Source organism: Colobus angolensis, unplaced genomic scaffold (genome assembly GCF_000951035.1).
Source record: "Colobus angolensis palliatus isolate OR3802 unplaced genomic scaffold, Cang.pa_1.0 Scaffold237, whole genome shotgun sequence".
Lineage (NCBI taxonomy): Eukaryota > Metazoa > Chordata > Mammalia > Primates > Cercopithecidae > Colobus > Colobus angolensis.
The window spans coordinates 2490522-2505287 of record NW_012115566.1 but is presented as its reverse complement, the minus strand read 5'-3'; the positions used below and the strand labels follow the sequence as shown (position 1 = coordinate 2505287).

Here is a 14766-nt window from a genome sequence, read left to right as displayed (position 1 = left end):
TTCACCCTGTTAGCCAGGATGGTCTCGATCTCCTGACCTCGTGATCCACCTGCCTCAGCCTCCCGAGTAGCTGGGACTACAGGCACCTGCCACCTCGCCCGGCTAGTTTTTTGTATTTTTTAGTAGAGACGGGGTTTCACCCTGTTAGCGTCATGATACTTAGTGTGGTAAATGCCACTATCTTTTCCTTCTTCAAAATTCTCTTGACTGATGTAATCACCAGGTTCACATTTTCTGTTTCTCTTCTCTCAAGTATTACAAGCTGGCATTGCCTGTTTCCAAAACACTGTTATCTAAGAACTGTATTAGATATTTTTTCTATTTTTCTAGTTTTTTATAGCCAGATGACAATTCTCCTAGCAATTCATTTTTCATGAGTGGAAGCAGAATTTTCATTTGCAAAAAATGCACCATGGGCCGGGTGAGGTGGCTCACGCTTGTAATCCCAGCACTTTGGGAGGCTGAGGCTATTGGATCACTTGAGCTCAGGAGACCTGCTTGGGCAACATGGTGAAACCACGTCTCCACTAAAAATACAAAAATTAGTTGGTTGTGATGGCATATGCTTATAATCCCAGGTACTTGGGAGGCATGAGAATTGCTTGAACCTGGGAGGCAGAGGTTGCAGTGAGCCAAGATTGTGCCACTGTACCACTCGAGACTACGCAACAAAGCAAGACTGTTTAAAAGAAAAAAAAAAAAGCACCACAGAAATCATCAATTATTTTGAATATCTCATAGTATTTTGTTAATTTTTTTGATTACTTAATCTAAGACTGAAGGGGTGGCCTACCCCTCCACACCTGTGGGCGTTTCTCATTACGTGGAACGAGAGGCTTGAGAAAAGAAATGAGACACAGAGACAAAGTATAGAGAAAGAAAAAGTGGACCCAGGGGACCGGTGCTCAGCATACAGAGGACCCACTCCGGCACCCATCTGAGTTCCCTTAGTATTTATTGATAATTATCTTTACCATCTTAAAGATAAGGGAGTGGCAGGACAATAGGATCATTGTAGGGAGAAAATTAGCAGTAAGACATATGGATAAAGATCTCTGTGACATGAATAAGTTCAAAGGAAAATGCTGCGCCTTGATATGCATATGCAAGCATCTCCATAAACATTTTAGCAGCATTGTTCCAGCAAGTCCCACCTTTTGCCCTAAGGCGGTTTTCTCCTATCTCAGTAAACAGAACATACAATCGGGTTTTACAACAAGATGTGCCATTGCCCAGTGACGGGCAGGAGACAGATGCTTTTCTCTATCTCAACTGCCAGCAACCGCCAAGAGGCCTTCTTTCCTCTTGTACTAGTCCTCCTCAGCACAGACCCTTCACGGGTGTCAGGCTGGGGGACGATCAGGTCTTTCCCTTACCACGAGGCCATATTTCAGACTATCACATGGGGAGAAACCTTGGACAATACCTAGCTTTCCTAGGCAGAGGTCCCTGCCACCTTTGGCAGTGTACGTGTCCCTGGGTACTTGAGATTAAGAGAATGGTGATGACTTTTAACCAGCAAGCTGCCTTCAGGCACTTGTTTAACAAGGCACATCCTGCACAGCCCACAATCCATTAAACCTTGAGTCACCACAGCACATGTCTCTTGCAAGGACAAGGTTGGGGGTAGGGTCACAGATTAACAGCATCTCAAATACAGAACAAAATGGAGTCTCTTATGTCTACTTCTTTCTATATAGACACAGTAACAGTCTGATCTTTCTTTCTTTTCCCCACATAAGACCATCTTAATCAATTGATTAATTTCTTTTTATCTACATAGCCTATTCCCTATATCATTCTTTTTCATAGGAAACTAGTCTAATGAATTAAATGTTTACAATTTATGACAATGTTTTTTAGAAGAGTATGTAATGATATTTGGTGCATGTCTTTTTATATTCTATAAATTATATTTTATGTACATATCATTCAATTTCTGACTTTTTCCACAATCATTATTTTATTTATATAACATTTAAATGCCAAAATCATTACCTCGTAGTATGTATCTGTGATTGTTAATTTCATGCCAAACCTTGCATGAACCACAGGGTACCCAGATTAAGCATTATTTCTGGGTATGTCTGTGAGGACATTCCTGGATGAGATTAGCACTTTTCCCTCATCCTTTCTCAGATCTCTGCCAGTTTGGCCTAAATTGCCTAAATTAATTAATTGTCTAAATCAATTAATCAATAATATCAGTTATGCATATTATTTATGAAATTACAAGTCTGTAAATCCAATAAGAAAAACAAATGTTAATTTTGTTGGCATCTACCTAGGGTGACTTGAGAAATCAGGGGACAGTGAGGCTTATATATTTCCCAGCAAACCTTCTAGTAATACTGTACATTTTGAACTACTACAGGGATACTAGAGGAACTTCTAGTGGGACATACAGAATGCGTTAGTTTTTATTTTTAATGTTGGGAATACTTACAAAGATGTTATAAGGTAGGAAAAAACCCTCAGGAATAGTTCTCCAAGACAAGTAATAGTAGGGATATCGCCCCTGTATAAGAAAAGGCATGGGGATAGTTTAATTACTTGAACCTAGAAGTATACAGTCTCGAGGGCTGCCTTAAAAGGAAATGTGGGCCAGGCGCGGTGGCTCAAGCCTGTAATCCCAGCACTTTGGGAGGCCGAGACGGGCGGATCACGAGGTCAGGAGATCGAGACCATCCTGACTAACATGGTGAAACCCCGTCTCTACTAAAAAGTACAAAAAAAGAAAAAAACTAGCCGGGCGAGGTGGCGGGCACCTGTAGTCCCAGCTACTCGGGAGGCTGAGGCAGGAGAATGGCGTAAACTCGGGAGGCGGAGCTTGCAGTGAGCTGAGATCCGGTCCGGCCACTGCACTCCAGCCCGGGCGACAGAGCAAGACTCCGTCTCAAAAAAAAAAAAAGGAAATGTGACCTCCAGTGCAGGAGTGTGCCCATCGGTTACCAATAAATACCAGTTTAGACTGACTCTCGGAAAGGTTGTTACTGTGCTTTGTTAACGACCACTAAGGCAAGTCTTACCCAGAATATGCAGGATAATGTAAACAACAATTCATTTTTCTGGTCGGGTTACATTTATCTCTTGTCAGAATTTTAATGCGAAAACGAAGAACAAAGTTTTACATTCTTAAAATGTGATTTCTTTCCGTTGTTGATTGCATTATATGCTGCATTCCATACACGGCCACTAGAGGGCAAAGGTCTAGCAGGTGGAGTTAGAAGAGTGGTTCTATTCAAGCAAGTAAAGTCTGCCCTTGTCTAGAATGATGTCATCACATTGATTAGAGTCAAGAGGGGACATCAGTCATATGGGCCTGTTGGTGTTGTGAGGCAACGGTCTCAAGAGTCCTCGAGAGAGAGGTGTTGCCCCTGCCTGAGGACAACCTGACACTAGGTGTGGAGCCAGCCGCGGGATGGGCTACCGTTGTGGGGTCAGCAGCGGAAGTAGGGATGGAGCACACGATAAAGGAGTCCTGCTACTGCTCCCCCTTTGCTGTCTGGTGCAGACCCGAGGTGGCCTCGAGGTGACACCGGTGGTGAGAGCCGCCGCATGAATCCACACTGTGGATGAAGGTTAAGAATTGGCGGTGGCCCATCGGTAGCCAGAGACCCAAATCGTGTCTGATGTGAGTGAAGGTCACCCCAGATCAGTGCGTCAGTTCCGTTTTGGCGGCCAAATTTCTCACGATCCCATGTAAGAAATGCCACACCCGTCAACAGGAGCGACCCACGCGCTGGGCCTCTTTCTCGGATCGGGTCGCCACCCCCATGCAAGGGCTGTGCTAAAGACTAGAGTCTCGGACTTGGAATTTCGAGGAAAGTGTTCCAAAACGCTGCGCTCCCTGCGGCGAGGGGCAAGAGCAGAAGCCCGGCTAGCCCGGGTCCGAGGACAGTAGCTGGGAGGGGCGTGGCAGCCGCTTAGTTTGAAATCTTTCAGACACCCCACCAGAATATCATAAAGAGCACAAACAACTTTTACACAGGAACAAAATAGAGAATATACAACACCTTAAACGCCTGATAATTTCACAATGCATGCCTAGGAAACCAAATAGCAGTCAAATCGAGTTATTTCCCAGAGAAGAGGAGATGCAGAGGAATCTGATAGGGAGCAGGCTTCAGAAATATTGAGCTGCCTCTCTCTGCTAGAAGGAGAGAACCAACCCTGAGATGAAATTTCTGCAAATAGAACTGAGATGATACCAGACAATGTCATGGCTGAAGGAGGGTAGGAAAGTTTAGAAAGTGCTTGTGTAGTGGGGTGCAGTGGCTCACACCTGTAATCCCAGCACTTTGGGAGGCCGAGGCGGGTGGATCACCTGAGGTCAGGAGTTCGAGACCACCTTAGCTAACATAGTGAAACCCCATTTCTACTAAAAACACAAAAATTCGCTGGGCGTGGTGGTACGCACCTGTAGTCCCAGCTATTTGGGAGCCCAAGGCAGGGGAATTGCTTGAACCCAGGAGGCAGAGGTTGCAGTGAACCAAGATCATGCCACTGCACTCCAGCCTGGGCAACAGAGCCAGACTCCACTCTACCTCAAAAAAAAAAAGAAAAAAAAAAAGCTTGTGTTTGAATTGGTACTTCGTCTTGAAACATCAAGGCAATACCATTCATTACTTTTGTCCATGAAAAGAAGTCTGAGTATTTCAGAGCTATGGGCAAAAACCCTCCAGACCTAGGCTAGGTTTTGAAAGCCAAGAAAAGCATGATTGCAGAGGTGCCAACCTCAGGCTTTTATTGAAACAACACAATAGAGAATCTTTGACATCTGAAGTCTACAAAGTTACCCTGCCTTCTCTGCTCTCACAGGGGCCTATGCTACTAGTTCAGGAAAATCTGTCTCACTTATATCCGAACAGAAAATGAAGTATGCTGGCCCAGGCATGGTGGCTCACACCTGTAATCTCAACTCTGGGAGGTTGAGGCCGGAGGATCACCTGAGGTCAGGAGTTCAAGACCAGCCTGGCCAACACGGTGAAACCTGATTTCTACTAAAAATACAAAAATTAGCCAGGTGTGGTGGTGCACATCTGTAATCCCAGCTACTTGGGGACTGAGGCAAGAGAATCACTTCAACCCAGGAGGTGGCGGTGGCCGTGAGCCAAGATGGCACCATTGCACTCCAGCATGGGTGACAGAGTGAGACAGCATCACACACACACACAAAATAAGTATGCTGATATCCACAAATAGCTGCAGTAAAAATAAATATAAAACTTACAATCTAATCTTTCTATATACAAGTTTGCCCAAAAATATGGCTACAAAGAAGAATATAAAATGACATAATTCATTTATTAAAAATATTATAAGGAGGTATGAAAGGAAAATAAATATCAGGATCCCAAAAATCACAGAACCAAGGGAAAAGTCAAGCTGGGAACTATGTCAAGCAAACCTGCCTCCCATTTTTTCCCTGAATAAGATAGGTACAAAGATAAGAAGCTACATACCTCCCTCACAATTTGCCCACAAGGAAATTCCTTGTGGACAAAGAACAGAGAGAACTCAAAGTCATCCCTCTGAGACTCACCTGAGACGCATGTGTATCAGATTGCTTCCTCTGCCCTATTGTTTAAGTAAAAATGCAGATTCAAGGAGCCAGACTAAATTGTGTTTTCAGTGGAAGGCTTATCAAGGTCTCAAAAGAATGCAACTTTTGTCTCTTATGGACTTCTAACCTTGAAGCCCCTACTTTGAGTTGTCCTGCCTTATCACACCAAACCAATGTACATATTACACACACTGATTGATGGCTCATTGTCCGAGGCACTGGAACAAGGGCGACTCCATCTTGAATAGGGGATGGGTGAAATAAGGCTGAGACCTACTGGGCTGCATTTCCAGCAGGTTCAGGCATTCTTAGTCACAGGATGAGAGAGGAGATCATGACAAGGTACAGGTCACAAAGACCTCGCTGATAAAAGGATGCGGTAAAGAAGCCGGCCAAAACCTACCAAAACCAAGATAGTGACCAGAGCGACCTCTGGTCATTCTCACTGCTCATTATAGGCTAATTATAACTCATTAGCATGCAAAAAGATATTCCCACCAGCACCATAAGTTTACAGATGCCATGGCAACCTCTGGAAGTTACCCTATACGGTCTGTATGATCTGAGGAACCCTCAGTTCCGGAAATTGCCCACCCATTTCCAGGAATATTCATGGAATAATCCACCCCTTGTTTAGCATATGATCGAGAAATTACTATAAGAATAAGCTGCAGAGCAGCCTATGCTGCTGCTCTGCCTATAGAGTAGCCATTCTTTATTCCTTTACTTTCTTAAAGAACTTGCTTTTTACTCTATGGACTCGGAATTCTTTCCTGCACGAGATCCAAGTGAAAGAACACATTCCTCCATATATCACAGCCTTGAGCCCGACACATCACATCCCCCCATATGCCTCCACTTCCTGGGCCCGACACAAACACATTCCTCCATATATCACAGCCTTGAGCCCGACACATCACATCCCCCCATATGCCTCCACTTCCAGGGCCCAGTGCAAACATTCCAAACTTCCAGGGCCCAGTGCCCAGTGCAAACTGGGCCCAGGGCCCAGTGCAAACATTCCAAACTTCCAGGGCCCAGTACAAACACCACCTGGAGAGTCCCCGATAAGGACACCGCCGTTTGTAGTTTTACTGAAAGCACGGGAACAATAGATAACTGCTAAATGTATAACTTAATATGTTAACCAATTGTAATGCTGTAACCTAAAGAATTCCCTTGTTCCTCTGTAACCTTACAAGTCCTGTTTACATCAGGCTATAAAAAGCGAGCGCATGCATTGTTCGAGGCCCTCTTGTATGTTGTGAAACGGAAGGACCAAGTTCGAACTTGCATTAAAGATCCTTGCCGCTTGGCTTTGACTCTGGACTCTGGTGGTCTTCTTCGGGGAATAAACGGTCTGGGCATAACACAAGAATCCTTTCTTGGGTCTGGATTGGGACTCCTTTCTGGTAACATCATGTCTCCCTAAAATGTATAAAAGCAAGCTGTACGGCCAGGCGCGGTGGCTCATGCCTGTAATCCCAGCACTTTGGGAGGCCGAGGTGGGCAGATCACCTGAGATCGGGAGTTCGAGACTAGCCTGATGAATATGGAGAAATCCTGTCTCTATTAAAAATACAAAAAAAAAAAAAAAAATTAGCTGGGCATGGTGGCACATGCCTGTCATCTCAGCTACTTGGGATGCTGAGGCAGGATAATCTCTTGAATCAGGGAGGCAGAGGTTGTGGTAAGCTGAGATCGCGCCATTGCACTCCAGCCTGGGCAACAAGAGCGAAAACTCCTTCTAAATAAATAAATAAATAAATAAATAAATAAGCAAGCTGTACTTTGACTACTTTGGGCACATGTCCTCAGGACCTCCTGAGGCTGTGTCACGGGTATGTCCTTAATCTTGGCAAAATAAGCTTGGTAAATTGATTGAGACCTGTCTGAGATACTTTTGGGTTAAACAGAAACAATAATGGCTATAAAGAAAAAAACACAAAGCAGAAACACAAGAATTCAGGAAATACATTGCCAGAAATAAATATTTCATGACAAGAAAAGTAAAGACTGTGAAACAGAAAAATACAGAACTCATAGAGACAAAAGAAAAAAATATTCAGGATTGAAGACTAAAATTACAAAAAGCACAAGGCGGGTACCACTGATACATATAAGTGGATAGTGAGAATAGACATGAAAAATAGAAGAACAACAAAAATATAATCAAATTAATTATAAAAATAATTATAGATATAAAGCAGGTGTTGATGCTCTACAGCTGTGGACCAAATCAAGCCTACCACCTATTCTTGTGTGGCCTTCAACTAAGAATGTTTTTTCTATTTTTAAATGGCTCAAAAAATGAAAATTATTTTATAACATATAAACAATGATATGAAAATTTATTTTCAGTTTAAAATTCAAATTAGGCTTTATTTAAATAAAGGTTTTTGGAACACAGTCATACTCATTCATGTGCTATTATATTATATGTTGCTGCTTTCATACTACCCTTCTCAGTGCCAGAGTTGAGTAGCTGCAGACCATATGGCCTGCAAAACCTAAAATATTTACTATCTGATCTTTTACAGAAAAATTTTGCCAACTGCTAATGCAGAATATAGGCAAGGGAGATTTTAAAAATACACAGATGTGTGGTGGGACATGGTGGCTCACGTCTGTAATCCTAGCACTTTGAGAGGCCAAGGCCGGCAAATCACATGAGGCCGGGAGTTTGAGACCAGCCTGGCCATAATGGTGAAACTCCATCTCTACTAAAAATGCAAAAATCAGCTGGGCATGATGGTGTACGCCTGTAATCCCAGCTGCTTGGGAGGCTGAGGCAGGAGCATTGCTTGAACCCAGGAGGTGGAGATTGCATGAGCCAAGATCTTGCCACTGCACTCCAGCCTGGGCGACAGAGTGAGACTCTGTCTCGAAACAACAACAACAACAACAACAAACCCACATAAGTGGAACTCCCCCCTCCAATTGAAACAGTGCAGAATTTGCATTACATGAGAAAATATTTATAATCTAAAAGAAAATTTGTATATATCTACTGAAAGATCACAAAGCATACCAGAGAAAATTGATCTCAAATAGTCAGGATAATTTCTAGTACTGTTATTTGACTTTGAAGTTAAAAAAAAATTTGGGTAGCAGCTACAAAGGTCAAGTCAACGCTAGGGGAAAGAAAATCATATTGGCATCTGATTTCTCTACAACAACATCAAATGCCTGAAGACAGTAGAGTAATGCCTACCATACACTCAAGGAAATATAGGGTGAATAAGGGGTTGTATATATTCAGAAAGCTGCATTTTTAAGTCAAATATTCTGGATAAACCACTTAAAAATGCAAGAGGTCAGGATATATTGATCACATAGACTTTCCTTCAATAAACAACTACACAAAGTATTATTCTAGGCAAACAAACAATTAAAATGACTGGGGAAACTGGAACAAAACAATTAACATGGGGCACTGAATGTATTAAACTGCAGATCACCAAAACAGTGAGAAAGATAAGAGTAACTGGAGAAAATGGAAATGGTATATGCTGTGACAATATAGAGATGATATAACTAAAAATTTGAAGGAGTACGGAGCAATACTGCAGAATTTAAGTTCACTGTACAATCTCTAATAACTAAGATAAAAAGTATTATTTAAGAATGACAAATATTCTGTGCCTATGATTATTTAACTGAACCAAAGCAAACAGTGAGAAACTAAAATTTGGTTGGAAATAAGATGGAAAGGAGAGAAGAGAAAGCAACTCTATTCTGTGAGTTAGTTCCAATAGAAATCTGAACAGCCGACCTTCAGAACAGAACTCTGCTAAGAGCTGAAAACATTGTGAGTAATGTTAGTAGTCAATTACAACAAAGGCAAATGCCTTTGAATGATTTTCCCTGGCTCTTGATGTGTGGATAGATATTACCAATATTGCTTAGTTTACTTGATAATAGGGAGTGCTGACTTAGAATTTCAAGTAACTGAAGCATTATTCCCTCCAAAAGAATTTCATTCTTTTCATTAGTGGGCCTATACTAGAAAAAAATTTGCTCAATTCTATAGTTATATTTTGAATTTTGTTAAAAATGTTGTTTTCTCAGTTGAGCATGGTGGCTCACGCCTGTAATCCTAGCAATTCGGGAGGGCAAGGCAGGTGGATCACCTGAGGTCAGGAGTTCAAGATCAACCTGGCCAACACGGTGAAACCCTATCTTTACAAAAATAAAAAAATTAGCCCGGTTTGATGGCAGGTGCCTGTAACCTCAGCTACTCAGGAGGCTGAGGTAGGAGAATCACTTGAACCTGGGAGGCAGAGGTTGCAGTGAGCTGAGATTGCACTATTGCACTCCAGCCTGGCCTACAGAGTGAGACTCCATCTCAAAACAAACAAACAAACAAATGTTGTTTTTTCTCTTACAATTTGAAACTTACAGAATATCTTTGAGTTTTCCTCTTGACCCATCTGGTCTTTTTACAGAAAACATTGGCTGACTCATAACATAGATCATGTTGGACTAGGGTAATATGAAGTAGGACGGGAATACTTGAAATTGTCAGCTACTGGAATTTGATGACATTTCTAGGAACAAGAAAATTTTACCTTTTAGAGGAGTTCATTTGGGGGACTCGAATTCAAACTCCTAATATTTGACTCAAAGTTCTCATGGTATTACTTCTCTACATTGTTTCAAAGTAATATTCTGGGTATTCTATCTGAGAAACAAACAAATTTAATTAAGTAGGCAAAACCAAGCAAACAAAACACCACCAGATCACCAACCACACACAAAATGGGTAAAATTAGATACCCGATTGCCAAATGTTGCTTATAATATTTGTATTATCTTTCATGGGAAATGAAAGCCTCTGAAAGCTACTAATTAGAGGGCTAATAAATACTAGTATGAAAACTAACCAGTGCATGAACATCTTTCACCTTAATTAAGTCAGGAAACCACTTGTGATAGACTGAATAGTGGCCCCTCACAGATGTCCACATGCTAATCCCAGAAACCTATGAATACGTTACCTTACATGGCAAAAGAGATTTTGCAAAGTAATTAAGTTTAGGATCTTGAGATGAGAAAAGTATCCCGGATGATCCAGTTGGGCCCAATATTATAAAAGGGAAGTCAAGAGTGAAAGAGACAGAAAAAGAATATGTGATGATGCAACCAGAGGATAGAGTGATGTATGTGCTTTGAAAATGGAGGACTAGCCAGGTGTGGTGGCTCACATCTGTAATCCCAGCACTTTGGGAAGCCATGGTGGGCAGATTATGAGGTCAGCAGTTTGAGACCAGCCTGGCCAACATGGAGAAATCCCATCTCTACTAAAAATACAAAAAATTTAGCTGGGCGTGGTGGCGGACACCTGTAATCCCAGCTACTTGGGAGGCTGAGGCAAGGAGAATCACTTGAACCTGGGAGGCAGAGGTTGCCGTGAGCCAAGATCACACCATTGCACTCCAGCCTGGGCAGCAGTGCGAGACTCTGTCTCAAAAAAAAAAAAAAGAAAGGAAAAAGAAAATGGAGGACTGTATCCCTTGAATCAAGGGATACAGGTGGCTGCTACGAGCTGGAAAAGGCAAGGAAACAGATTCTCTTTTGAAGCCTCAGGAGGAACAAAGTCCTGCTTGATCTTAGACTTCTGACTGTATGAGAATAAATTTGTGTTAAGTCACCAAGTTTGTGCTAATTTGTTGCAATAGCAAAAGGAAACTAACACATGACTTATTACTCAATAGTGATTACAAAACAGAGAGACAGTTTCTTCCTAATCCAGGGTTTCTCAATCTCAGCACTATTGACATTTTAGGCTAGATAATTCTTAGTTGGTTGCAGATGCTGTCCCATGCACTGTAGAATGTTTAGCAGCATCCCTGATAACTAATCACTAGATGCAAGTAGCACCCTTCCCCAGTGTGACAACCAGAAATATCTCTAGACTTTGGCAAAATCACTCCTAGTTGAGAACCACTGTTCTCGTTCTTCTGACTCTCACATCTCTCTTATCTTATGCCATAGAATATATCACATCCCATCTCCTTACTTCACCCACCATACAATTAGGCTATCAAGAAGAAATGAATGAGAGGAAAAAATGAGAGAGATAAAAACCAGCGAGTAAAGTGATGGGGAGAAGGTATATGAGGAATGAAAGAAGAAGGCCAGCAGGTGAAGAAAAAGAAGAAGCTCTGGTGAGGACAATGGAGAAGGAATGACATGCAGAAATATGGAAGCATGCTCAAAATGCCTGCCACTTACTCTCACAGAGAAGTTAAAGGGCTGTAAATAGGAATGAATAGCCCTCTCCTTATCTATATTTTAAGGCCTAGATTTTAGGACTGAGCTATTACTATTATTCCATGTAGAAATTTGTAAATACGTACTTTTTATTGAAAGGACAGAGGAAAGAAGAAAGAGGAAAAGGATTCCTAAACCACACTGGTCCAAAAAGAGCTGAAAGAAGGGCAATGTTCTAATGAAGAAAGTGGGGAAGAGCAACATAAGAGCAACATTTGGTGAGTCTGCCAAAGAATTTTTTAAAAAGGGTAGGGTAGTAAAACCGTTAACATGAGAAGTTGCAGATCTTGAATCTGTGGCATATGCAAAATAGGTATGCCAGAAGTGGGATTCAAACCCATGCCTCCATTTGGAGATCAGAACCCCCAGAGGGGGAAGCCTGAGCTTGAGTCTGGTGCCTTAGACCACTCGGCCATCCTGACACCTGCATGGAGTGGGTGGTTCAATCATCTACTTACCGTAATCAATAGTCAATCTGTTCCAGAGACTGTGTTCAGTTGTACAGTGAAAACTAAACTAATTGCAAAACAGAAGTGGAGTAAAGCTGAGTTTTGATGGAAGCTGGAGACTATCACTATGGCACACAGTTAAGGCAGCCCCAGAGCCAAAGAGTCCGGTGTATTGAGAGACTGCTCCCGCCAACACCTCCCCTTAATCCATTGACCACCAAGTTTCCCTCCTCCCACTCACCCACCAGCCCCACAATCCAAGTCAGTCCCCACGGTGTAGGAATTTCACATGTCTGTAGATCTTGTTAGTAATGGCTGTGGAGATCTTTTCTGCTAGCTTGTTGTGATGCTTACACTCTCTTCTCACAATTAAATTGAAAAAGTAACATAGGTAAGGAGGGAGCCAGTGAGAAAGGCTTGAATGCCCCCCTTTAAACCTGTCTTCCAGCATCCAAATCGTCCTTCTAAGTTTAGGTGGCGGCATATTGCACACTTTTCCTGTGTTTTTCCCCAGATCCCCCACTTGTTCCAGCACTTTCTTCACCCGCTGGCTTTTATCTCTCTCATTTTTTCCTCTCATTCATTTTTTCCTGATAGCCTGGGGAAAGAGGATATGAAAGTGAAGGAATGTGATATATGGTTCGATATGTGCTAATAGAGGTACAAGTAAAAAGGGTTAATGGCTATTACCAAGCAATAAACTGTATCTGCCTTCCCTTCTCCCTCCTTTCAGTGATGAAGGTGACAGGCTCACAGCTGTCCCTGCTTTTATTTCGTAGCGAAGGGCTTCCAGCATTACAGACACATTGTAAATCAGTTATTGGAGAGTTGCAGGCTATTTTGTGAATGGACAATGGCCAAAGAGAAGTTGGTCTTATTGTTGTTTACTTGTCTGTCATTTTAAAACAACAACAGCAACAACAAAAACGGGGTCTTCTTTGGTTATCCAGGCTGCAATGCAGTAGCTATTTACAGGTGTGATCATAGTGTACCGCAGCCTGGAACTGCTGGTCTCAAGCAATCCTCCTGCTTCAGCCTCCCAAATAGCTAGGACTTGTATTAATAATTTCTTGATCTAGCTGTAGCATGTAAAATATTTTAACAACATTTAGAGATGTGGAAAGAATGAAAACCTTGAGTCAGATATAAGTGGGATTGTATGTGGTCCAGAAAAAGGTGATGATGGTTTGAACTAGATGATGGTGGGCATCAGATGCACCACATGAGGAATAAGAGCCAATAGCTTTATCCATAGGGAAGAGTAAAAGGATGTGATCCATGGGCAAGAAGCCTATTTAACAATCAATAGACTAGATTCTACCCCATACAAGGCCATCATCACAATTTGTCAGCCCATGCTCACAATATCAGAAGCCAAAATTAACAGACAAAATCAAAGTAGAAATTCTCACCAGTGAAAGAATATTTTAAATGCTTAAAGAAGGGCTTTTTCCCCCCCCGGAACCAACACAACTGGAGGCAGGCTTTGGCAGAGCTATAATATCTAAATGATTGAAGGTAGTGAAACATCCAGAATAGTTTTGAACAGGACTATCAAAAAGTTTATTATTGGCATGCTGCCCTGAAAGAAAATAGCCTGCTTTATTCCAGCTATGCTAATCCAACCTTTCTGGAAGCCAGGCATATGGCAAGATTTGCTGCTTTCTTGGCCTACCCTGCTCAGGAATGTAGCCTTTTGCTTTCTTGTGGGCAAAGCTGACTTTATTGATTTGTTCATTCATTTATTCATTTCACAAATATTTGTTGAATGCACAGCCAAGTTCTGATTCTGTAATTGGTACCAAAGATACAGAAGTGGAGCAGTGGAGGGAGACAAATACATAAAACTGATTGGTGCCAACGCACTCTCACCAAAGGCCGCCAGGGACACACCTGGAGTTGGGTTTATTACATATTGCAGTGAGGGAGAACACACACAGTGGAAACCACGGGTGTCTCACTAATAGGGTGTTAGAAAAAAAATTATAAAATTTAGACTTTGGCGGGGTGATTTGAGAGAGGCTTAAAGAAAGTAGGGCTTTGCTGTGCTTTGGATACTGTCAGGAAGTAGGGGTAATTTTTTTTTTTGAGACGGAGTCTCGCTCTGTCGCCAGGCTGGAGTGCAGTGGCGCGATCTCGGCTCACTGCAAGCTCCGCCTCCCGGGCTCACGCCATTCTCCTGCCTCAGCCTCCCCTTCTGCCCACTACTTCAAAAAATAGAAAAAATTAGCCAGGAGTGGTGGCAGGCGCCTGTAGTCCCAGTTACCTGGGAGCCTGAGGCAGGAGAATGGCCTGAACCCAGGAGGCGGAGCTTGCAGTGAGCCGAGATCGCGTCACTGCACTCAGGCCTGGGCGACAGAGCGAGACTCCATCTCAAAACAAACAAACAAACAAATGTTGTTTTTTCTCTTACAATTTGAAACTTACAGAATATCTTTGAGTTTTCCTCTTGACCCATCTGGTCTTTTTACAGAA

At 42.3% G+C, this 14766-nt stretch overlaps 1 pseudogene; it reads right to left on the bottom strand.

The window, feature by feature from the left end:
* LOC105513926 overlaps positions 1-14766 on the bottom strand; it is a 20994-nt pseudogene that overhangs the window by 3499 nt on the left and 2729 nt on the right.